General features: G+C 36.7%; 1 long non-coding RNA gene across 2 annotated transcripts in view; it reads left to right on the forward strand.

Moving 5' to 3' along the window:
• LOC146406110 (uncharacterized) overlaps positions 1-23821 on the forward strand; it is a 144637-nt gene that overhangs the window by 17340 nt on the left and 103476 nt on the right. For both annotated transcript variants that reach the window (XR_014805999.1, XR_014806000.1), the window contains exon 2: positions 16449-16562. This is a non-coding gene — a long non-coding RNA (uncharacterized LOC146406110). The remainder of the gene's footprint in view (positions 1-16448; positions 16563-23821) is intronic.

Genomic DNA, 23821 nt, shown 5'->3' on the forward strand with positions numbered 1-23821 from the left:
AAGAAGTCTCCATATATGTCTCACATAGGCTTCCTAACATGGTTCGAATCATCTCTCCATGGTGACACTAGCTTGCTACACTTACTGGAGTAAAACTGGTACTCCTAAAGTTTCTGCCAACCTAGAGATGATTTTTTTCCCAGAAACATCCTTGGTCTTTTTCAGAAAGATAACTTTGGTGGCCAAATCTCACTTGTCCTCTAGATATTCTTAGACATGTCTGAATTGTTTGTGCATTCATGGCTCAGCTTCATCTTAGTGTCTCTTGCTACTATTATAAATGATATCCTTCAAAACTAAACCATTGGTAAGGGCCACACCTTTTTTCTAGACTTTACTCCTCCAATACAGTGGGAAACACTTTTTTTTATGTTGGTTTTTAGGTTCCATACATCCCTTTTCATGTGTTAAAGTGCAGGCTTTTATACCTTAAACATCGATATACCCACACAACCTTCTGTACACTGAATTTGGGCTGTTATAAACCATCTTATCAACAATGATTTCAAAATAGTGAAGGGTTGGCTCTGACTGTCACCCAAAAATTTAGCTTCACCTATTTCCTTGGCCTTATCCAAGCAGCAGTATTTAATATTTGAATATCCTATTATATTTTATCCTTATTTAAAAAATGAATTCACAATAGAAAAGTGAAAGGGCTGGTAAGAAACAAAGACCTAATATCTTAGTAATAAATTTGGGACAAAGACTAAGATTATTAAATAAGATGAAGGCAGTAATTTGTCAATCTCAGAGGTTCATTAGACTTAAGTAGCTTGTCTGTATGTTGAGGTATATTTTTTTAAAAAGAAAGAACATATTGGGATGCCTTAGAAATAGAACACCAAAGATTGAGTCTAAAAGGTAAATATAATGAGATTTTATAACATTTTGAAGCTCTTTGAAATGAAAACTCAGTGTTAGAATAGTTATTATAATGTAATTTTCCTGCTACTATTTATCACAATTTATAAATGACAAACATGCTACGTGATTATTTATGCAGTGTAGATTTATCCCAGTATACTATAATCTCCCTGAGTTTTTCTTTCTTCTTTCAACTGTACTTCCACAAGAACCTAGCAAAATTACCAACGCTTAGATGGGTTCAGTAATTATGTTGAATGAATTGATCAATTTGTGTGAATATGCCTAAGAAAAGCTACTCTGGCAATGGATTGAAATAATATGCACATTTTAAATATTGATAGGCACAACAAAATTGCTCTTCAAAAAGCATAAATTCCACTCGAGGTATTGGTAAAATCTAAAAAGGATATAGGTTTGTTTTTCTGTGAAGAAATTAATAGACTAAAGAGAGCTCCCCATTTTATTGTGTTTAAAATGTTGGGGTAGAGAATTGTATTGGGAAATTGTTTTAAAATTTTGAGCTTGTGACTTCTCATAGGTTAGTAATGTTGTTACTCGGAGGTCTAGATGTTGGCGAGGTGGAGTGTAGGAAATGTATTTTAGATAGAAGGAAGAGCAAGTGCAAATATACAATATAAAAGCAAAAGTCCAAATATTCAACAATAGAGATGAGATTAAGTAAATTGTTTAATCCATACTTTGGGTAATGAACGAGGTGGTTCTATAGGTACTAATGCCGAAAAGTATTCTTATTATATTATTGAGGGACAAAGCATGGGTGATATGATCCTGTTTTCTTGAAATAAATGGAACACTCAGTGTTTATTTGCCCATATATGCTTGTATCTGTGCCCACAGAAAAAAGTGTCTGGGAGGGTACAAACCAAAATGTTAACTGTGTCATTCCTGGGAAGTGTGGTTTGGGGTTGAGATATAGAGATTTTAATTTAATATATCGTTTTAATTGAGTTTTTTGTAAAACAGTCAAACTTTACATTTTGTAATGAAACATTTTTTTAGAGTAAAAAAAGAATGGAAGCATGGTGGGCTGCTCTTAAGTGCATTTGTTAAATGTGCAGCGAGCATCAGAACATTTCTTACAGCAATTAATTCTTTATTGGACTTAGAAAATAGGTTAAATTAGATTAGTGATTTTCTAACATTTCTAAAGACAGAGAGCTTGTTGTTTAACCTCAATCCTAGGCAGAATTCCTGCTTGTGAAAACGATGAAAGCAAAGTTAGTTGGTGGAAGCTGGGAGTGAGGGGCTTCTCTCCATTTTCCCTCCCCTTACAATCTTTTGACAGCCCCTAGGGCTCTGCTGAACACAGTTTGAAATACACTGGTCTCTTCCCGGGATGCTTTTGATTTAGTCCTTCTTGAAGGTCAGAGGGATATACCAGCTCTGTGATTCTAAAGCACAGAGAATAAAGAATGCCTACAGGTAACCCCGGAATTCTCTCTTGCTTTACAGAAAACACATTTTGAGCAGGAAACATTTGTGTCATGTATGCTATTTCCAGATGTACGCTAGAAGAAAAACAGTTTTTATTTTGCATTTCTTGGCTTCAGAGTCTTATAATCTTACTACTTAAATTCCAAGCTTTATGATATATGGCCTTTTTACATTCTCAAAGTGACTAGAACACTTTTGTTAAACCAACAAATATAGGTTCTATAAATGTCTGGCTGCTCTGCCAATCTTAAATGTAATGAGACAAGTTTAAAAAATAAAACATTGCTTTGTATTTACCTAAGAATATGGCTTTTCCTGGTCCAAGCAACTAAACAAAGAACCACATTTTAAAAACCTACAAATATATTTACTAGTGAAATTTAAACCAATTTTTAAAAAATTATTCTTCTTTTAGGATGTGCACATAATTTTATATTTATTGCTCATGCCTAACATTTGATTTCTGGAATTATTTATAGTATTAGAAATGATAGATTTAGGTTTGAGCTAACTGCCACAATTTCTCTTTTTTAAAGTATAGTTGATTTACAATGTTGTGCCAATTTCTGCTGCACAGCAAAGTAGAAGCATAGTTTCTTAATATTATATATTGTTATGTTTAACTTAATAAAACTAAAAAGTTATTTTAGTACATGTGTTTAAAATAATAGAGAAAGCATATTATCACATTTTATTCACATAGACCCAAGTTTTTATCCTGTGCTTTAAATAACTTTACTTATTTTTAAGTGTGTGTGTGTGTGTGTGTGTGTGTGTGTGTGTGTGTGTGTGTGGTGTGACTGTAGTAGAGGGAAATACAATAAGCATAATGGAAAAGATGAAAAAAAAAACCAACTCTCTTCCCCACAAGGTGGTACTGTGGCTCTTTTACTCTTTCAAAAAATCTAAGCATAGAATTGATATTTCTCCACTTGTCTTCCTACCCCCAACATTTTACAGGTGATCTTCAATTAGATTCTAATAAAAATGAGAAATAATTTCAAAGGGAACTTGATACTTTTAGGTTTGAGGTAACTGCCAAGTAATTAAAAATTCTCTAGCCTTAGCTTCTGTCTTCTTTTTAAAAAGTTCTTATACAAACTTTGGTTATAGTTTACGATGTTTTATTTATACTCTTTATACTATATATACTACGATAGTGTAGATAGGAGTGGTCTTTTATTATAAAGAACATTTTCAGCCATCTTTAAAATATTTTGATAAATGAGCATAAATGCAGCTCATTTTTAGGAAATTCAAGTTTTAGGCAATTCAGTTTCCTCTCTCTTCTAACCACTCTCAATAATTAAGAACTTGATCTAAACCTCAATTCTATAGATTAAAAATTACGGAACTTACTTAAAAAAAACTGGAGTGTATCTTGTGCTCTTTCTTTTTCACTGTATCTTTCAGCTTATTTGAAGATTAAAAAATATGTTCATATATAAGTATGGAATATCATATATAAATTTGCTTTTTCCTTAGTAAGAAATCAAGACAAGTAATTCAAACTAGGTTTCGGTTTCAGCTTCCCGGTTCCGCTCTCTGGTGGCTTGGGGATAGTTGCTGAGCCCTTGCATAGATTTCTGGGCCCGGCGTCGGGGACGCAGTGACAAACCGAGGCGGCCCCGGCCCTCATGGCAGCGGTGGTCTCAGGGTTCCCGCAGAGTAGACATTCAATGATTGGAAGTAGGGCTAGGGGACTTGTGTCTTGAGATCGTATTTATACAGTACGCAGAGTTCTTCCTTGACTGCCCAATTATTTGGGGTGGCCCAGGGAGGGGGGCCGATGGAGATTACGGGAATTTGTCTTAAGGAACCCAGGGTCTAGGAAATAGAAACAAATCTGATGACTTTGTTGGCTACAATAATAAGCATGGGAGGAAAGGCAGAACTGAAAGAAGAGAAGAAAAAGGATTCTGCGAGAGACTGGGGAGACAAAACCGAGGGAAAAACACACGGTCAAAAATGACAGCAAAAGCCAGGGAAGAGAGAAGGCAGAAGACAGAATACAAGAAACGGAATCAAACGGTGACGGGGCAGGGCACTAGGAGCTCGAGACTGGGCATCCATCCTCTTATTTTATCCCACAGGGAGCCCGCGGAGACGGCATCTTGGTATCGGTCTCGCTTAATGGGTGGGAAAACATCGACCTTAAAAGGTGGGGTAACTGCTCAAGGTCACCGAGCTAAGTACCAGAACCAAGATTCTCACCGCTTCTCGACCAGGATCTGGGCTTTGGCTGGATCCTGCCGGCCGCCGGGGAAAAAGACAAGCAGGGGCGGCTGGAGCCAGCAGCGCGCGGCGGAGGCGGCTGGGCGGAGAGCGGTCATTACCTCCTTAAGCAAGAACACGTTTCAGGGGCGCGACCTGGGGGCCTCTCCCAGCTGCAGTTTGGGCAGAGGAGCGCAAGGCTAGAGGCGCTGGGCTCCGGCGAGCGGAGAGGTGCCGCATCCCTCGGCTTCCGATTGTGCCCAGGCTCTTCCTGCACCGCACTCGAGGTCCCCTTTCAGGCCATGGCGGGGTGCCCCCTTCTCGGCGCCAACAGCACCGATGGGGCTGCGGGCTGGGGCTGCAAGGGGTGGGTGCCCTAAGTTAACCGTACGCCTCAGGGCTCCGGAATCCAGTGGGGAGGACGTTTCCCAGTGCCGTGGCTTAAGCTCCGCGGTGGAGAGTCCCTGTCAATGAGACCTGACCCAGACCGGAGGAGGTCGCGGGAATTTACCAACCTAAGGGTAACTTACAGAAATATACACAAACACAAGACTAGGGACGTATGTACCTCATAGGAGGTAAAAACAAAACAGTTGGAAGGAAGAATAATATCCAAACGATCTGTATTGTAAATCGATGAGGTTTCGTGTTTTGAGCACCCCTTTCGATGAAAAGCTCATGCCTATCCTTAGTGATTATTCAATGATTATTAATTGACGAGACACCTTTCACCTGAAAATGGCTTGTCTGCATTGTCTTTCTTCTCAGAGAACTGCGAATTAAAGTTTCTTTGTTAGGGAGAACAAAGAAGAATCCAAATTATTTTAAGGAGGCTTTAGCATTTTTGACTTGGCAAACCGTTTTGCTAAAGATAACCTTCGCTCTTTGACTCGCCCCCTCTCTGTCACTGTCTCTCTGCAGAGTTGTCTTTGCAACAAGGCTAATGTTCTGGTAGGTTTGGGGCCCCCCTCTTTTAGAGATTAGCAATTTAAAGTTGAGGAAATTTAGAAGCCCCGTAGTGCAACCTTTTATTTTCACAAGGAAGGTAGATGAGGCCTGGCGAAGTTAAAGCCATCTTGTAGGTTTGTACCAAAGCTTAGGACCAGACAGCAGGTCCCGCCCTAGCGCTCCTCGTCGTGATTGGAGTGGTGGCCTGACGGCTCCCGCAGTCTCCCTTCACGTGGTCCCGCACTCAATGGGAGCCCAGTAAAAACTCCCTTCTTGGAAGTTTGTCGAGAATGCAATGTCTTCTTCCTTTTCATTTTGAAAATTATTTTCCTTTGCTGTCAGATTCATTCTGACATAGATCAGGGGTGGAAAAGTGTGTGGTATAGAATAGAGTCATTTGTAAATCCATCTCGTTTTTTGTTTCATTTGACAGCAACACATTAAATTAATCCCTGTCCAAAAGAATCACATTAAGGGAGCTGTCAATGCTAATCCCCAGCTCATTGTTGCTACCTAGCTCAGGGTTGACTTTAATAGGTCGCGCTGACATTTGTTTCTTCAGAGGCACATCGGTGACTTTATCCAGACCCAAATCTATTCTCATCAAAAAGTGGAAGCACCTGCAAGTTTTCTACAGACCCTAAATTATCTGGGCTTCTAGTTTGGGCTCTTTTTGAAAGTTGTTTATTCACATTTTTACCTTAAACTGAGTAAAGATGGTTATAACAATAAAGAGAAAGTAAGGTAGAATCCTCCCTGAGTAAAACAAAAAGCTGATTTAAAAATTTTTTTTCAAAGTAGGACGATGATTGTTCCTAGTCCTGTTTTTAGTATCTTATATTAGCTTCTGTTCTTGTCTATAGACTTGATTGTACACAAACCAGATTTAAGATAAGAAAAAATTAAATAAAAATGGTTGCGAAAAGAGTAGATTACATAGACTAATAAAAGGGGAAAAGAGGCAAGGATGAGAAAACAAGTAAAAGATCTTATAAGAGATGGAGAAAAAAGGGAATTTACTGGCAAGGAAGAGTAACATCTGGGCAGTAATTTGGATAGAAAGAATTTAGGCAATAGAAAAACTAGGAAAAAATACATTACACTAAGAGCAAAACATTGCTTTAACCAACATTTAGAAAACTATGATTATAAAGTGTTTTCTTTAAATGTAATATCTCTGCCTCTCTTCCCTGTCTTCTGTACCTGCCCCCCCCCCCATATGTTGATATGGCTTATCCAGCTTTGTGCTTATGACATTTATGGATTCCAGATCTGACAATCATATATTAGCCTTTGTCTGGACAGCTAAGAGAAAGCAGAGGACTGATCCAGTCTTAAATCATTTAACCTATTCTTAAAATATGCTTCCCACCAGGTTATTCTTATTTTCATAGACATTTGTCAAGGTTTTGAAGATGGAATGGGAGCTAAAAATTGAGAAGTGGGCATCGCTTATTTAACAAACATATTGAGTGATTAGTGTACAAATACTACAAACTTGCTATATCCATATATACCAGAAAAGAATTATGTATATTCTGTTTTTACTAATTGGACCGTACTTTATCCAGATTTCAAAGTGATACTGTAAATCATTTTGCCAAGTGAAAAATCACCTTTGCTTTGTTTTTTTCCCTGACAATTTATTTTTATTTTTTCAAGTAAATATGGCACACTTGGTACCTCTTACTCCCAGGATTTTTGTTTATTTTTATTTTAATTTAATTTTAGTGCGGTTTTGATTTCCTTTTGCTCCATTCATCCCATCATAGTTATCTTTGGACATAAATATTTTAAAGTTACTTTCATACATTCCCTGTAAAGCACAGTTTTTCTAGTTTTTTTAATTGAAGGTGGTTTCATTTGTTCAAATGATTGAACAACTGAAGTTCATTCAGAGAAAATAGGCCAGTGTTTTGGTGGTCCAAACAATAAGACTGCAAAGGATCAGTAAGAAAAGAACTATGCATGCATTCAAGAAGCTCCAGACAAATGCCAGGAGTGTGAGGAATAAGAACTTAGGTTCATATTGCATCAGTGGACTAAGACCTAGTTGACATTTTAGAAATTGGTGGGTTAGAGCAGACATGAATGGAATGCTAAAACTCCAGGGGCTCCAAACTTAACAATGCCTAGTACTCAGTACAAAGTCTTAGACACAGTGGGCCCTCAGTAAATAATCTTTACATCAATAATGAATGTGTGTGTGTGTGTGTGTGTGTGTGTGTGTGTGAGAGAGAGAGAGAGCGAGTGAGAGAGTGTAACACCTGCATGGGGGAGGGAATGTAGAACAGGATGAATACAGATAGGAAACAGAAAAGAGAAGGTCAGAGGAGGTGGCAGAGTCAGGCTTTGTTAGCTGTAGAAGTGGGCATAGTTGGTGGTGCTTTTCCACAGTGACTGAGGAGCTGACTCTGTGGGAATTAAGGCAGAGGGTAAAGGCAGTAAATAATAATGAAGTGGATATATGAGTATGTACCCATTGGAAATGTATTCATATGCACTGTTCATTCTATTCATGCTCAGGTAAGAGCTTTGCTTTCAAGGAATATGCATTTCAAAGAAAAAAAGATATGTGTTCAAAGTTAGGTAATTCACAATGTAATAATGTTTTGTTGGGAAATGACTTTCAGGGATTGAACTGGGTGTACCTCACTGTTCCCCTCTGTGCAGTCTAGAAGAGCTCCTCTCTTTCTTCTCTGCGGAACGGAGGGAGCAGGGAAGACCCTAATGATGAATCGTTGGTGGTGGGTCCTGAGGCTGCACTAGCAGAGGCTTCACTGGGGTCTGGTTTGGTGGTGGCTGAAATGGTAGTGGGGTTATAGTGTGAGGAACTTTCTCGTATTGTAAAGCCCCAGTCATTCTCTGGAGTCTCAGGCTATTTCCTAATATCCTTTCCCTTTCACCAGTGCCTAATGTTGTTTTCTTCACTGGCTCAAGGATTGGTCTTCCTGCTTTCCTTTTCCATGTCTGTCTCAAGTGGTTTTTGTCTGAGTTTCCTTCACTTGATGGTTAAATAGAGCTCCTTTTTATTGCATTTGCTCCCTCTCCCAGCTGATCTTGAGGCAAACCAAGCATTTTTGATTTTTAAACAAGATTTCTATTGATAATGGGCATAAAGATGATGGAGGGGACAAATAGAGGTTGAAAGCATACCTCCATTTTTCCTTTCTTTTATATACTTAGATTTCTATGGAAATACAAATGTATATAGACGGATCTAAATCAGAGGCTAAGTTTTAGACTTCACTTCTCTAGAGATTTGTCATGGGTGTTGGAGTAGCGTCTGGGAAGAACAGACTTCTGGGAGGAGGGTGAGCATTTGGACAGCGGTGTGGGTACTGCTGGTGATGTCACTGCTTGGCCTGGGTGGGGAAGGTACAGGGAAGAAGAAGCAGCTCTAGGATTTTTCCCTCCATTCAACTCTCCTCACTTCCTATTGCTCGTAAACCATAGGCTTAGCTCCCAGGACAGCAGGGAGCAGGATGAGAAGTCAGACATGCAGGATTGTTTCTAAGTGTTGATAATTTTCTCTGTGCTCTTGATGGCCTCTTGTTACTGACCTTTGGCATATTTCTGTGATATCATTTTCTGGGTTAGTGGACCAGGCTGCAGAATATAAAGATGACCCAAGGGGGGAGAGAACTTACATACTTGTATACTTTTAGTTTCGTTCTATTGTTTCTAAGGTTTTAGAAAAGGCTGTAACTGACAACTACAACCCATTTTCAAACTTAATTTATATCTGCGCAATTTAGGTAAAAAGCCCCTGGGCAGGTATGATACCTTTTTTATGTGCCTGCCAGGGTACCAAGCACATTGAAAGCATTTAACAAATAATGATAATAATTTAAAGCAATGGGAGCATTGGGTGTATAGGGAGATAAGAAACTGGAAAACTGGGGCCCACTAATAATTAATAATGTCTCAGGAGGTGGTCCCACTGTTTTTGGATTTTAAATCCCCTTGTTCAATTTCTTGCTGGAGTGAATTCCACACAAAAAAGAATAATCTTTAATTTGATACTTAGTCACTTCAGTGTCCTGTGCTGAGCTGGCCAAGATTGCATAGTCTTATGAAAATATACGCATTCATAATCAGTCTGATAATGTTGCTCCCCAGGGCTTCTAAATGCAAAAGCAAGAGATAGTATATTCAGATATGTGGCTTCAAAGTCATAGGATCATCTGAGAAGTTCACATTTCCCATATTTTACTTTTTATTCTTGGAATTGAAAGGAAAACACCACCATGAAAACTTCTAATTAAATACATAATGAAACAAGGCTTGGCACCCGCAAATTAAGGCTTCCCCAGGAATAAATTCTTGTCCTTTTATGTGATAGGCTGAATCCACCTTCATTTTAACAAAATGACAGGATACCTCAAGTATGCCTTTGATTAACATTTGATTACCAATTATTTTGATGCCCCTTGTGCTTATATACAGATTTGGAGCCTGCCTTAATTTATGTGGGTTAAAATGTTTAGAGACCATAAGAAAAGCTACCCTAAGGGAAGATTGGAAAGAGTACAATGTGTGTCTTGTGTGCCCACCATCCCGTCTTCTAGTGTGTCCTTTTTCCTATGTCTGTGCATTCCTTAGCACCAGCCTTGGGTTTGGTTTCCTTTCCTTCTCCACGTATCAAAGCATAGGATTCTTCACTTTTCTGGATTGATCCCATTCCATTTTATATTCTGCTTTCATAATAGTCTTGATCCTTCTTCTCCTCTGTATTCTCTTGGCCATGGTCCAGTTGCAAGACTGTACCATCTCTCATGTGAATCGCTGAAATAGCTTCTGGAGTGGTGCATGCAGCCTAATCTCCTTGTAGTCCATTCTTCACCCTGCTGTTAGGGGGTTTTTTGTTTGTTTCCTAAAACACAGGTCTGCTTTAGTCTCTTCTCCAGTTAAAAATTTTGACACCCCGGAGTTCCCGTTGTGGAGCAGTAGTTAACGAATCCGACTAGGAACCATGAGGTTGCGGGTTTGATCCCTGGCCTTGCTCAGTGGGTTAAGGATCTGGTGTTGCTGTGAGCTGTGGTGTAGGTCACAGATGCGCTCGGATCCCGTGTTGCTGTGGCTCTGGCATAGGCCGGTGGCTACAGCTTCTATTAGACCCCTAGCCTGGGAACCTCCATATACCGAGGGAAGCGGCCCTAGAAAAAGGCCAAAAAAAATTTTTTTGACACCCCATCTCCATCAGCTATTGGATAAAAATCATACTCTTTGGCAGAGCATAAAAAGTACTTTGTTATCTGGTCCCTGGCTATCTTTGCAGCATCAATAAATAACTTCCTGGCCATGGATCTTTATACATGGTCTTTAAATGGGCTGCTTTGCTCCATCCATACCTTAGAACATGACGTTCTGTCTGCTTGGATTGCATTTTTCTCTTTGTTTCTCTGGAAGATGACTACCTTTCCTTCACGGCTCACCTTGAAATTACCTTGTTGTATTGGAAATGGTGATTATTTCCTCCTCATCCCCATATTTTTTAAAAAGAGAATTTGTCTTTGGATTAGTAGGATTAGGTCACATTCTCTTTCTAAGGAATTGATATGGGGATGGAGAGAGAGAGAGAGGGAATTAGTTAGCTGTGGGTGTTGGATGAGTAAGGTCTTATGGTCTCGAAGGTTGATGTGATCATATGTACAAGCCAAGAGAACTGCTCTGTAGGAAAAGGTAAAATGGGGCAAATTGCAGGAAAAAGTACATATGAGCAATGTGCTAAGACAGAGAATGAGTCAGGAGTTAGTATTCATTGGCTTGTCAATTCTTACTGGAGTCCCTCTTGGGGCTTGCAGTTGCTTTTTAGATAATCTTAACTCTTTATGCTAATATCTTTTTTGTTGTCACTTTGTCTTTTTAGGATGGCACCCATAGCATATGGAGGTTCCCAGGCTAGGGGTGGAATAGGAGCTACAGCTGCCCAGTCTACGCCACAGCTACAGCAATGTGGGATCTGAGCCGCCTGCGACCTTACACCACAGCTCACGGCAACACCAGATCCTTAACCCACTGAGCAAGGCCAGGGATTGAACCGGCATCCTCATGGATCCTAGTTGGGTTCGCTAACCACTGAGCCACAACAGGAATTCCACCAATATCTTCTTTATTAAACTTGCTGAACTGAGTTTCTATTCCTTGTTATCAAATGATTCCTTAAGACTCATCATGTACTATATAAAATGACTGTGTATGTGTCCATTTTCCCCATTGGACAGTCAGTTTCCCAAAGGTAGGGACACTGTTTTATTTATTTTGAGATTTCCAGCAATTAGCCCAGCTGTGGTAGATTGACCATGTATATTTAAATAAATGAAAACTAACCTCATTTTTTCAATGTCTTTTCTAACAAAGAGCTTTTGAAATTACAAAGTTGGTGTTGCTATCATAGTGGATGATAAAGTATTAGTTCTTTTAGTAACATATTTGTATTTTAATGAAGGCTTTCTGGAATCAATCCTTTGAAGTACAGGAAAGCCCATAAAACTGGGCCTTTATCAGTACTGAATTTCATGGGAGGTATTTTGGGAGCCTTTTAATATCTCTAAAATTGTAACATATCTTTGTTCACGGCCAGTGGGGGTGTAGGGCCAGCAGCAGGAGGAACTGTTTGGGGCACAGAAGGACTCCTTCCCTGCAGGGACTGATGAAGTGGGAACCAGGACTCAGCTTACTGCCCAGGACTGCATTGATATCCTTCTAAATAGTTTTACATAAGCACAGATCATCCAGGAAAAACAGAAATAGTCTTAGTGAAACCAATCAAAACATCAAGTTACTTGAGGTAATTAATTTCATAATGGGGAAGTTCACTTTGTGAATCAGTATATGGGTCTTTAAATATCATTGTCTCTAATATGCTCTCTTACACTTTCTGTGTTGGTGCTACTGATTGAATGACACTTAATAGACATCAAATAAACATTTTCTATGGCGTGGATTAAAGAGAATATTGTCATATTATAGCTGAGATTTCTTTATAGGAAAAGCAAATGGAATGGATCATTGAAATTAGCCTGAGACAAATGCTTCCCTCCCCCAAATTTAACATTCCAAGATATCTATTTATTTATTTATTTTTGTCTTTTTAGGGCCACATCCACAGCATATAGAAGTTCCTAGTCTAGGGATCGAATGGGAGCTGTGGCTGCCCACCTACACCACAGCTATAGCAACGTGGGAGCTGAGCCATATCTGCAACCTACCCACAGCTCATGGCAATGCCTGATCCTTAACCCACTGAACGAGGCCAGGGATTGAACTCATGTCCTCATGGATACTAGTCAAGTTCGTTACTGCTGAGCCACAAGGGGAATACCCTAGGTCATATAATTCTTGATATCTCCTTTTAATCATGGTGTGTACATTTTCACCTTCTTTTCTTGCCTCTTTTCAGTATTAATACTATAATACTGTTTTAAGCTCCATATTGTTAAGTGCCCCCACCCGCCCCTTTTTCGTTGCTTAAACCCAGGTCATGAAACTGTCTTTTTCAAGCTGCCATCCTCATTAACTGGCATTGCTGTTGGGGCAGATACCTTTGAGAACATCGGCTTTCACCAGAACCAAAACCTGCTTAATACAAGACTTCTTTTAGATAAAACTTTAAACAAGGAATGCATCCTTCTTTACACTATTTCTGGTAAATGGGCCAAGCTAGCTTTACTTGAGGGCTTAGTAAATTCTACTTGTGGTTTAGGGTGATATTACTTTTCATGTTAAATGTAATTATAATAAGGCAGAGATACAGAGTGGGCATACTGTTGGATAAATACTTTAAAATGTTAGTAATGCCCTAAATGAAGACGTTATTACCTCTCACGTTTGATATTATCAGTCTGTAGATATCATGCAGTGATAGAGGACTCTTGCAAATCCATTTTTTTCTTCCCTATGTTTAAGGAGTTCAGTTAATATTTGTTTAGAAGTGATTGCTCACCAGGCTAAGACTGGAGACTGGTCAGCTTTTGGGTGGAAGCTTAATCTAATGGCTGAGTTTATGGAAAGGGGGAGAAGCTCTTTCTTCCTGCCCATTCCCACCCACCTCACATTTAGTGAAGAGAAGAGGGAGTGAAAGCATGTAGGAAGAAGAGAGGAAGAGCTGAAGGAGAGTGAGGGTCAGTTCCAGAAAGATTCTCATGCATTTGGAATAAGTGAAATAAAAGTAGCCCTCCACATGTAAGTTCAAACTCTTGATTTAAAAATAAAAAGTCATCATGGAAATACTATAAAACTGGATTGTGATGATCATTGTACAACTATAAATGTAATAAATTCATTGAGTAATTAAAAAAAGAAAAACAAAGAAACAAAAAAATAAAGTCATCAAATTATGTCATCTTAGCCAAAGCTAATAGCTCTTTATAACATTTGACTTTTTTTACAAAACAGCCAAATATTTATTTCCATTTGTAACCTATATATTTTAACATATGTTTTGTGTGACTTCAGAAGCCATCTAATTCATTTTTTTTAATTGTATAGGAAAAGAACTGAGTACTCTACATTATAATCAGGGTGGTTACATACTTTACTATCCAAATCCGGACACTGAGAATAAAAAGTTTGCTATTCATAATTACCCCAGGACAACAAGTATAACTGGGAAACTAGGATTTATGAGCACCTCAATTATAAAAAAAATAGAAACTAAGATTGCCAGATGGTTGAGTCATTAAGATTAATTTAATTGCCTTTTTAGTATTCTGTCATTATGACTGAGGGAGAAAGTTAAACTGGCCATTCTAAAAATAGCTAAAATTTTTTGATCACTTATTATGTCCCAGCACATTTTGAGCATTTTATTTATAAAAATGTGATATATCCTCACAATAACTCTATGAGGTTGCTACTTTCTTCCCTATTTTATAGATGAGGAAACTAAAGTCTCGAGATGTTAAATTACTTGTCTGAGGTCACAAAGCTAGTAACCAAGAGCTGTGATTCAAACCCAGGTATTTTATCTCCAGAGTCCATGTCTTAATCATCTTTATTCTGCCTCTCATGAGTCTGATATCCATGGTTGTGGAAGCAGGTCTTGAATAGGCATCTTGTAAATATAATCTGAAATTACTTAGTCTTTTAATAATTTTTTAAGAAAGAAAAAAAAACCTATAATTTTTCCATGTTACTATTATAAAAAAGAACCCTTCAGTTTTAAATTAGAAGAGAGGTCGGAGGTTATTTAATTCAATATCCTTCTTTGTAGGGTGAACAATCCAGGATCAGACTCTTTCATGTCTTGTTTGTTTGCTTGGGAGCACAAACAACTGGTCTTGAGGTTTCCTGTCCCTCAGACTGCAGCCCTTTCAGTAGTTTTGTATTCACTTAAAATAAGAAAAATTAGTACTACATATATAGAATACAGAATGTTCTCTATAAAACTGGTGCTTAAAGATGAAAGCAGAAATATAATTCAGGAAGATGTAATTTTTTTTCTGTAACAAAATAACACATTACTGTTTGCATACAAAGCACCAGCCAAAGTCAGCAAACTGCAGAAATAATTCTAAATTCTAATCTTGCTTCTGCCACTGTCTTCGTGCAGTATTTGGTAGGTCATTTTGCCTCAATGACTGTTACCCCATGTTTATAACAGGAAAAATAATGTCTTTACTTTCTGAGGAAGGGAAAAGCTTCTCTTTTTAAAAAATGTATTAACACTGGGAACTATGTGTGGTCACTTATGATGGCGCATGATAATGTGGAGAAAAAAGAATGTATACATGTATGTGTAACTGGGTCACCATGCTGTACAGTAGAAAATTGAAGAACACTGTAAACCAGCTCTAATGGAAAAAATAAAAATCATTGTATATAAAAAATGTATTAACAGTTGGAAGGGACTTGAAAATTCCATGTTGTGAGCATACTACCAATTTTGATAAGATGCAGATTATCTAAAGTACTGACAATAATGGTTAAGCAAGGCAGAAAATCTTTAAACATGGTAGTCTCTGCTTATGCCTTTTATTTCAATTCTATCCTTCTAGATAGACAGAATTAAATAAATTTTCTGTGTATATGTTTTTCTGTCTTGATCAAATCCTTGTTAGAAATAAATTGTGTTATGAAACTACAATAACTTTCCTGAGTTGAGTAAGCGAAGCTGAATCATTCAAGCAGTTTCTAATAGTCAGTGGACTATTGCCACTGGTCACTTTAACTGGGCAATTACTAAATTTCCATTACTTTCTGATATTACAGCTGAACCAAAAGTAAGAGAGCATGAACACTGAAGGTAAATTGTGAACAAATAGCATAGCCATTTAACTTTTTTGTGTGTACATATATTTATATTTTTGAGTGATCGGGGTAGATTTTCATTTCAGGCTAGAGAAATAAAAATGAAGGAAGAATTAAAGCAATCTGTTTTGGAGTAATATCTTTCTTTTATTAAATGCTTAAATTATAATATTAGAATAGGCATAATCCCAACCTATATTTTGTTTTCAGCACACACGACTTAATTATAGATATCATTAAAATATTTGATGCTTTTCTATAGAAACAAACATTTAAATCTACTTGACAAGGTCTGTTTGGGGTACCTTGTTTGCATTTTCTATCAGGCAGAATAAATAAAATGCATATTCTTCTTGTTATTTTTTGAAGACATATCCATTTTTAACTTGAAGGTACAGGTTCAAGTCAAAGACGTATTTTTTGGATTAGAACTATTTTTGGCTGTTAATATGTTGGCACTTCTTTCATGGTTCTGATTATATTTTTATTTTAACCATTAGAGGGCACATTAGTTCAAGAAAAATTAAAAAGTATAGCAACAAGACGAAAATAGGCTTAGAAGTGGTAGGCAGAGAAAATTTATGCTTATTTTCACTCATTTCATTGTCATTTGTAACATAATTTATTAGTTTTTTAAAAAAAATCTGTAAAGAATTCAAGTGTATATAGTTTCACATAAGAAATAACTCTTCACTTTTTATTGCTAGCTACTACTCCTAGGAGAATGAGATTGGCCTAGTTGAATTTGACGAGACTGACTATTATGTGACCAAGAAGGACATAATAAATCATGGCATTTGAAGAACATCCTGAGTTCAAAGGTATGTACGATTAGGTTATTATGAAGTAAGTAAATGCTAGTCCCTGGTCTCGTAGTTATTAAAGAAGAAAAAGCACCTAAGCGTGAGTGAATGTAGCTCAGCAACTATGCTTCACCGCAAGTATTTATAACCTTTACAATTTGGTACAAATTACAGAGAGAACAATGGATGGCCCCAGAGTGAACACAAGGCTTTATTTCACTAGAAAGGCTTGACTGGGGTCATAAACTGCAAGAGGGCAGGCCCCTCAAGTGGCTTATGAATGACTGCCGAGTCTCAGAATGAGTTCATTTGTTTTCAGTCTACAGCAAACTGTTATTATTTCTAATGTTCAGTCTTTTGCTCCAAGGCTGCAGGTTTTTAATCTGTAAAGGCTGCAATAGATGCTAGGTAGTATTTAACAATAATACTTTCATGACATTAAGTAAAAGGAATGCTTTAAATGATTAATTCATTAATTTAGTTAATAAAATTAATCGAGCACCTACTAAGTTTCAAGTTCTGACCTGGGTGCTAGAGAATAAAGAGAGCTTAATACATTGTCCCTCGCTTGAGAATATAGTTTTTTTAATTGTCCTGTGATTTATGAGAAATAAATCAACAAATAACTAGCATATGATAACTTTACATATTTGTGGGAAAACAGAAAAGAGATTTATCAAACCTATCACAAAAAGATTTTATGTTATATTTTTAAGGGAACAGAGGTGTTAGGCAAAATCATCAGTATATGCTACCTTTGGTTTAAGACTGCAGAACTGCTCTGATAATATTTTTTCTAAGAGTCAATTATACAATAAATTGTGGTAATTAGTAGCATAAAACAAGGTAATAATGTAATTAAAACCAAAATATTTACTTGCTATAGAAGATACTTTTATGCATCTTAATTCTGCTCCTTGCAAGCTAATAATACTCTATAGGAATTTCTGTGTGGCTTTTACATCTGGTGGTTGTGGAATTAGCATGTACAAAGAGAGCTGAGAATTATGCTTCAATTATGATTTGAATGATGATTTGAGTCTGAGCATGAGTTGTCAACAGAATTGTGAGCTGGGGGAAAAAGAGATAAGGACTGTTAGTGGGATAAAAAGTATATTTGCAATCACTTACTTTAAAGTGCCTTTTGTTTTAAAAGAAGTAATTAATGTTCAGAATTAATTGGTTCAGATTCTTGATTTTAAAGTTATCACTTGGTGGCTAAGATGAAGCCTTTTCAAAAATACTACACGATATGCAATGACAGAAACTTTTTGGTTGAAAGGTAGAAAACATAATTGAAAAAATAGCTTTTGAGTGCCTGCTTATCACCCTAATTGATAGCAGATGAGCCTGAGGAACTAAATGTAGTTCAATAAAAAAATGTACTTAGCTGGGTTTTACATTATAATGCATAGTTTCCTGTAAAAGTTAAACATTATTAGTGATGTTTTGATATAATACTAGGTTTTAAAGTGGAGCCTGGTCAGTGTGCATTAAGTATTGTAAAGCATCGTCAAAATTAAATGCAAAATATAGATCCAGATATAGCATCTTAAAATCTTTTACAGTTTAGATAACCAAATTAGAGCATTCTTAAAATTCATATAATTCATCCATAAAGAATGGTATTTTAGATGTATATTTATTAATATAGAAAACACATTACAAAACAGGCTATCCAATATGAGATCCTCCACTGTAAGAAGAAACAACCTATATAAGAATGGGAAAAATCAGAAAAGATATATGCCAAATGTTAACAGTGGTTATCTCAGGCAGTGGAATTATGGGAGATTTTCACTTTTGTTAGGCATACAGGTATTCTCTTAATTTTATGAGGCAATATATTTAATTTAGTAATAAACAGGATGTCTTAGTATTCCAGTCTGCCTAATATTAGCAGGAAAATCTTCATATGACTTTAAAATAGTCCTGTGTACTCTGTCAGATATGTGGTTGGTCCTAACATATATTTACAATTCCTATTTATTATTTTGTCATGTTTTTATGTTTACATATTTTATTATAACAAGTATTAAAAAGTTAGCAAAATATAACAGACAATATCTAATTTGTCTCATACAAATGAGAAAATACAGTGGATTTGGAATAGAAAAAAAGGGCAGTTGAACAAAGGATCTGAATTTTAGTTTGCAAATATAGGAGAAGTGAATATTTAAGAAAGTTTGAAGGAATTAGCTATAGAATATGATGTGGGGGTACAAGAGAATGAAATGAAAGAAAATAGATCCAAATTACACCCTATTCTGAGTCTGCACCTGAGGAGGATTATAGACCTATGCTGTTAGTGATTGGTCAGACCAATCATTCAGGACAGAAATTGTGACTTTCCTTTAAAGAAAGATGATGGGTCAACTAATACTGTGGCTGCCTACTTCCATGAGGCTGTATCCCTTTGAGTGAGGAGGAAACATGGTCCGATTGTTCTGCTCAAGGAGAGTTTATTTTCTTATTTCCTTTAAAAAGAAGAATAACTTTGGTAAGGTGTATTCTTGGGGCACTGTTCACAGCAGTGTGAATGGTTCAACCACACAAGCAAAAATCAAATGAGATGAGTAGATTTGAGTGGAGGTTAAGCAGGAATATCTACTGACCTCTAAACTATTTACTTCCAGAAACCAGAGAGAGAGAGAGAGAGAGAGAGAGAGAGAGAGAGAGAGAGAGAGAGAGAGAGAGAGAGAGAGAGAGAGAGAGAGAGAGAGAGAGAGAGAGAGAGAGAGAGAGAGAGAGAGAGAGAGAGAGAGATTATAGTGCTCCTTTGTGGCATCTCTACTCTAGGTCAAACAATTTCAAACTGTAAAATAAAACATTGTCTTGCTAGGTGGGATTAATCGCTAATCACGAGGTGAGCATTTATTAAGTCATTGGAAGTAAATGTTGTAAAATCCAATTTTGAGGGAGGAAGTTATGTTTCTGGGGACACAGTATTAAGCTCCTTTCTTCCCTTTCTGATTAAACAAGATACTCCAGTGGGGTTTTATTTTCTTTGGCTTCGTAAGCTGTCTTCATTCTGACATGTGGAAAACAGCTTTTAACTACTAGTGAATAATCAATTTTCTGTTACAATTTTATTAACAGTAAGTAATTAATCAGTTTCACAATTTTATTTAGAATGTTGGTTCAAATATCCGGCTGTAATTTTTTTCAGCCCAAATGAAAATTTGTAAACCATGTTTCACATTGGTCCTTTAACCAATGAACGGATTTTCTAGAGAGAGAAAGCTTATAAAATTTTCTAATTAGTGCCAGGACCTGATTTTCTGTGGCTCACTGCTTCGTGTATTCTACTTCTTCAAATTATGCTGTAGGAAATGTCTTTAGAGGTTGGTGTTTTCTATTGATCTCTACAATTGTTCTCAGTAATTTAGAAGTTAACTGTGCAGTGATTTTTCAAGAACGCGCTGAAGCCTTAAGTCAGCACACACTCCTTGCCACTGAGTCTGGGGCAGCGGGGGTGGGGTGGGGGTGGGGGGCAAAGATCCTTGCAGCCCCTCATGAGCTCCAAGCATAAGAGTGGGGACACCCAGACTGCAGCTGTCAATTCATTTTCTCTGTGTAAGTTGCCTGTTCTTTCAGCCTGCAGTTCATGCCTTAAATGCCTCTTCCCTTATAAGCTGAGAAGGGATTTGTACAGCATGAGCTTACCTGAGAAACTAAAGATCATTAATTAGAAAGGTGCTTCTGGGCAACAGGAAATTTTTCATTGGAAAGGCTTCAAATCTAAGAAAGTAATTAATTTCTCTGTGGAAGAGGATCACATTTTTCTCTTCTGATGTCCTTCCTTAATGCAATTGAATGGTTTAAGGCACAACAGAGGGAATACGACTCCTCTCTCATTAACCCTCACAGTTTGGTTCCCTTTTCTGTCTCTTTCTTTCCTCTTCCATTTTAGCATTAGTGGTGCCTTCTAGGGATTTGGGGAACATTTGTTTTATTTTTGTGAGCACGACTTAAGGAATATGTTTGAAGGAATCTAACACGATAAGTATTTTTCTTAATGTGCATTTACTGTCAGGAGGAGTTTTTAAAAATAAATTCTAATCAGAATAAGGGGAAATGACATGGACTGATATTTCAAACAAGTAGAGGGATCTAAAATCCAGTTACTACTAATAAAAGAAATTGATATTTAAACAAGATATATTGCAAAAGTTTATGTATATATCTAGGTATGTATTATCCATCATCATCATCATTGTCATCTAGGATCAATATGGACTCAGGGATTCGTATTTTATTCAATAGATTATAATTCTTACTGTAGTCATTTTCATGCTCAAATTGATCCAGATTTGGTCAGTGGGAGATCCTTCAGGCTGACTCTTGTGTGCTTTTTGACAGATTTCCATTATTTTTTTGGAGTGCTTTCTTATTTTCTGGCATAAAGAAGATGTTTAAGGCTGATGTTAAACTTTTCCTACCACAGACCTGCAGTTAGTATTTCTGCAAGGAAGTCTTGCAGAACTCCTTGTGCGTGTGTTTGTGTATTGGAAAAACCCTGAACTCGTGATGGTTCCTCTCATTTTCATCCAAATTCACGGAGTTCTTTACTTGCCTTTCTTCATTCCGTATTTGCTTGTCTCTTCTTCTGCAGTGAGAATTCTGGCTTCTGGGAACATCAGCACATTTACTCATTAGCTTATCCCTTCAATGCACATAAAATGGTTGAAGAATTCACACACCCTTGCTACCACAAAAACAAACCTGCTAAGGTGAGACCCAGATTTGTTTGCAATTCTTTTACTCTATAGCTGGTGTTCAGAAGTAATTTTGGTTAGTTTATTATTTCTCCCATAATATTTAAAATACAGATTATTTAAGATACAGTTTGGATCCCTTATTTCTGTTTACATTTAATTTTGTGGTTTTCCCCATATTTGTTGATTGACTCATTTTTTAAAAAAATCTTTTTTAAATATACAGAACATTAACGTGCTTCCGAAGGTATCCAAAAAGGTATAATCAGGTGTACTCAATCTACCTTCTATTCCTTTCATTTTATTCTCCTAGCCCCTTTGTAGGTAACTCATTTCATTGCTTTCTATTTTATCTTTTCTATAGTTTTGCCAAAACAAGTATGTTCTTTTTTGTTTCCTACTTTCTTTCTTAGACAAAGGCAGTATACTGTATATACATTTTTGCACTGATATGAAAACCACTGCTTGTCAGTTCATAGATAGTCTCCTTATTCTTTTTCACTGCTGCTTGAAATTTCAATGCATGTTTGTATTAGTTAATTCATTCACTTTCTTAGGTGTGGGCTCTTGGATTTTTAAGTTGCAAACAATGTAGCAATGAATAGCCTCATATTGTTGAGGTATAACTTCTGGGTAAAAAAAACCCAGAAATGGGGTCAATGGTTTGAAAGGTAAATGTGTTTGCAGTTTTGTTAGATATTATTAAATTCCTCTCCATGAGGATTTTATCATTTTGCATTCCTATGGGAATTGTATGAGAGTGCTTCTCTTCCATAACTTCATGAGCATAGTATACTGTCAAGCTTTAGAATTTTTGCCAATTTGATAGTAAAATGGTAGCTCAGTGTAATTTTAATTTTCACTTATTTATTATGAGTAAAGTTGAACATCTTTTCGTATGTTTAGAGTTATTTTACAAAGTTTATTTTTTGGGTGAATTGACTGTTCACATCTCTTGCCTATTTTTTGTAGGATTTTTGTTCATTGTTTTCCTCATTTCTTTTTATATTAGAGATAGTAGCCCTTTATTCGTGATATATGTTATACATTTCCCCCCGATTTGTCATTTGTCCTTGGATCTTGCCTGTGATATTCCAAGTCAAGCAAGTCCCCTTTGGGACACTGACAGGTCTTATCACTGCCTCAACTTCTGGGAGTCCTAAGAACAAAGAAGGCAACGTAGATGATCACAAAGGTTTGAGAGGCAATCAAGAGCTAGGGCCAGGATGTAAGTTTCCTCTCCTAGACAAGATCACTGTGTCAAGATGGAGAGGTGGTTATTTTATCTAATACATAGAAATCAACACAGAGAGTTGAGAATGAAGAATCACAGGAATATGTTCGGAACAAAAGAACAAGATAAAACTCCAGGGACAGATCTTAATGAAATGAAGATAAGTAATTTACTTGATAAAGAATTCAAAATAATGGTCATAAAAATGCTCACTGGGAGTAGGAGAAGAATGCATGAACAAAGTGAGAATTTCAGCAGAGATAGGAAATGTAAGAAAATGCCAAACAGAAATTACAGAGCTGAATAAAATAATTCAACTGTAAAATTCAATAAAGGGGTTTGAACTTTATTACAAAGCTATAGAAATCAAAACCGTATGGCTGTATCATAAAAACAGACACATAGATCAATGGAACAGAATAGAGACCCCAGACATAAACCAATGTATACACGGTAAATTAATTTTTGACAAAGGTGCCAAGAACACACAATAGAGAAAGGATAGACTTTTCAATAAAGAATGCTTGGAAAACTGGATGGCCACATGCAAAAGAATGAACCTGGATCCCTATATTATTACATCACACACAAAAATCAACTCAAAATGGATCAAAGACTTGAACATAAGACCTGAAATAATTAAATTCCTAGAAGAAAACATAGAAGATAAGCCTGCTGACATCTTTTTTGGCAATGATTTTTTATATTTAGCACCAAAACAAAAGTAACAAAAACAAAAATAAGTAAGTGGGAGTACATCAAAGTATAAGGTTTCTGCACAACAAAATAAATCATCAACTAAATGAAAAGAGTCTCTATAATGGGAAGAAATATTTGCAAATCATATATCTAATGAGTGATTAAATATCCAAAATATATAAAGAGCTTATATAATACAATAGCAAAATGCCCCTTGATTTTCCTAATTAGTGGTTTGTCTAATTTGTCAACTTTTATAAAAGATCTAGAACTTGGATTTTTAAGTTTTGATTTTTTTAAACAATTCTCTGTATCTTAATTTATACTTTTATCTTTAGCTTCCTTTTTAAATTTTTTTTTTGCTTCTTAAGGCCACACCTGTGGCATATGAAAATTCCCAGGCTAGGGGTTGAATCTGAACTGTTGCTGCCAGCCTACACAACAGCCACAGGAACACTGGATCCTAAACCATAGTTCAGGGCAATGCCAGATTCTTAACCCACTGAGTGAGGCCAGGGATCAAACCCACATCCTCATGGATACTAGTCAGATTCATTACTGCTGAACCACAAAAGGAACTCTTAATTTTTTTTATTTTTAAAATTTTTATTTATTTTTACTTTATG

This window comes from Sus scrofa, chromosome 1, assembly GCF_054392235.1.
Source record: "Sus scrofa isolate SSC_HxYL_T2T_F1_AM1 chromosome 1, Sscrofa_HxYL_maternal_Yorkshire_Landrace_v2.0, whole genome shotgun sequence".
In the NCBI taxonomy this organism is placed as follows: Eukaryota; Metazoa; Chordata; class Mammalia; order Artiodactyla; family Suidae; genus Sus; species Sus scrofa.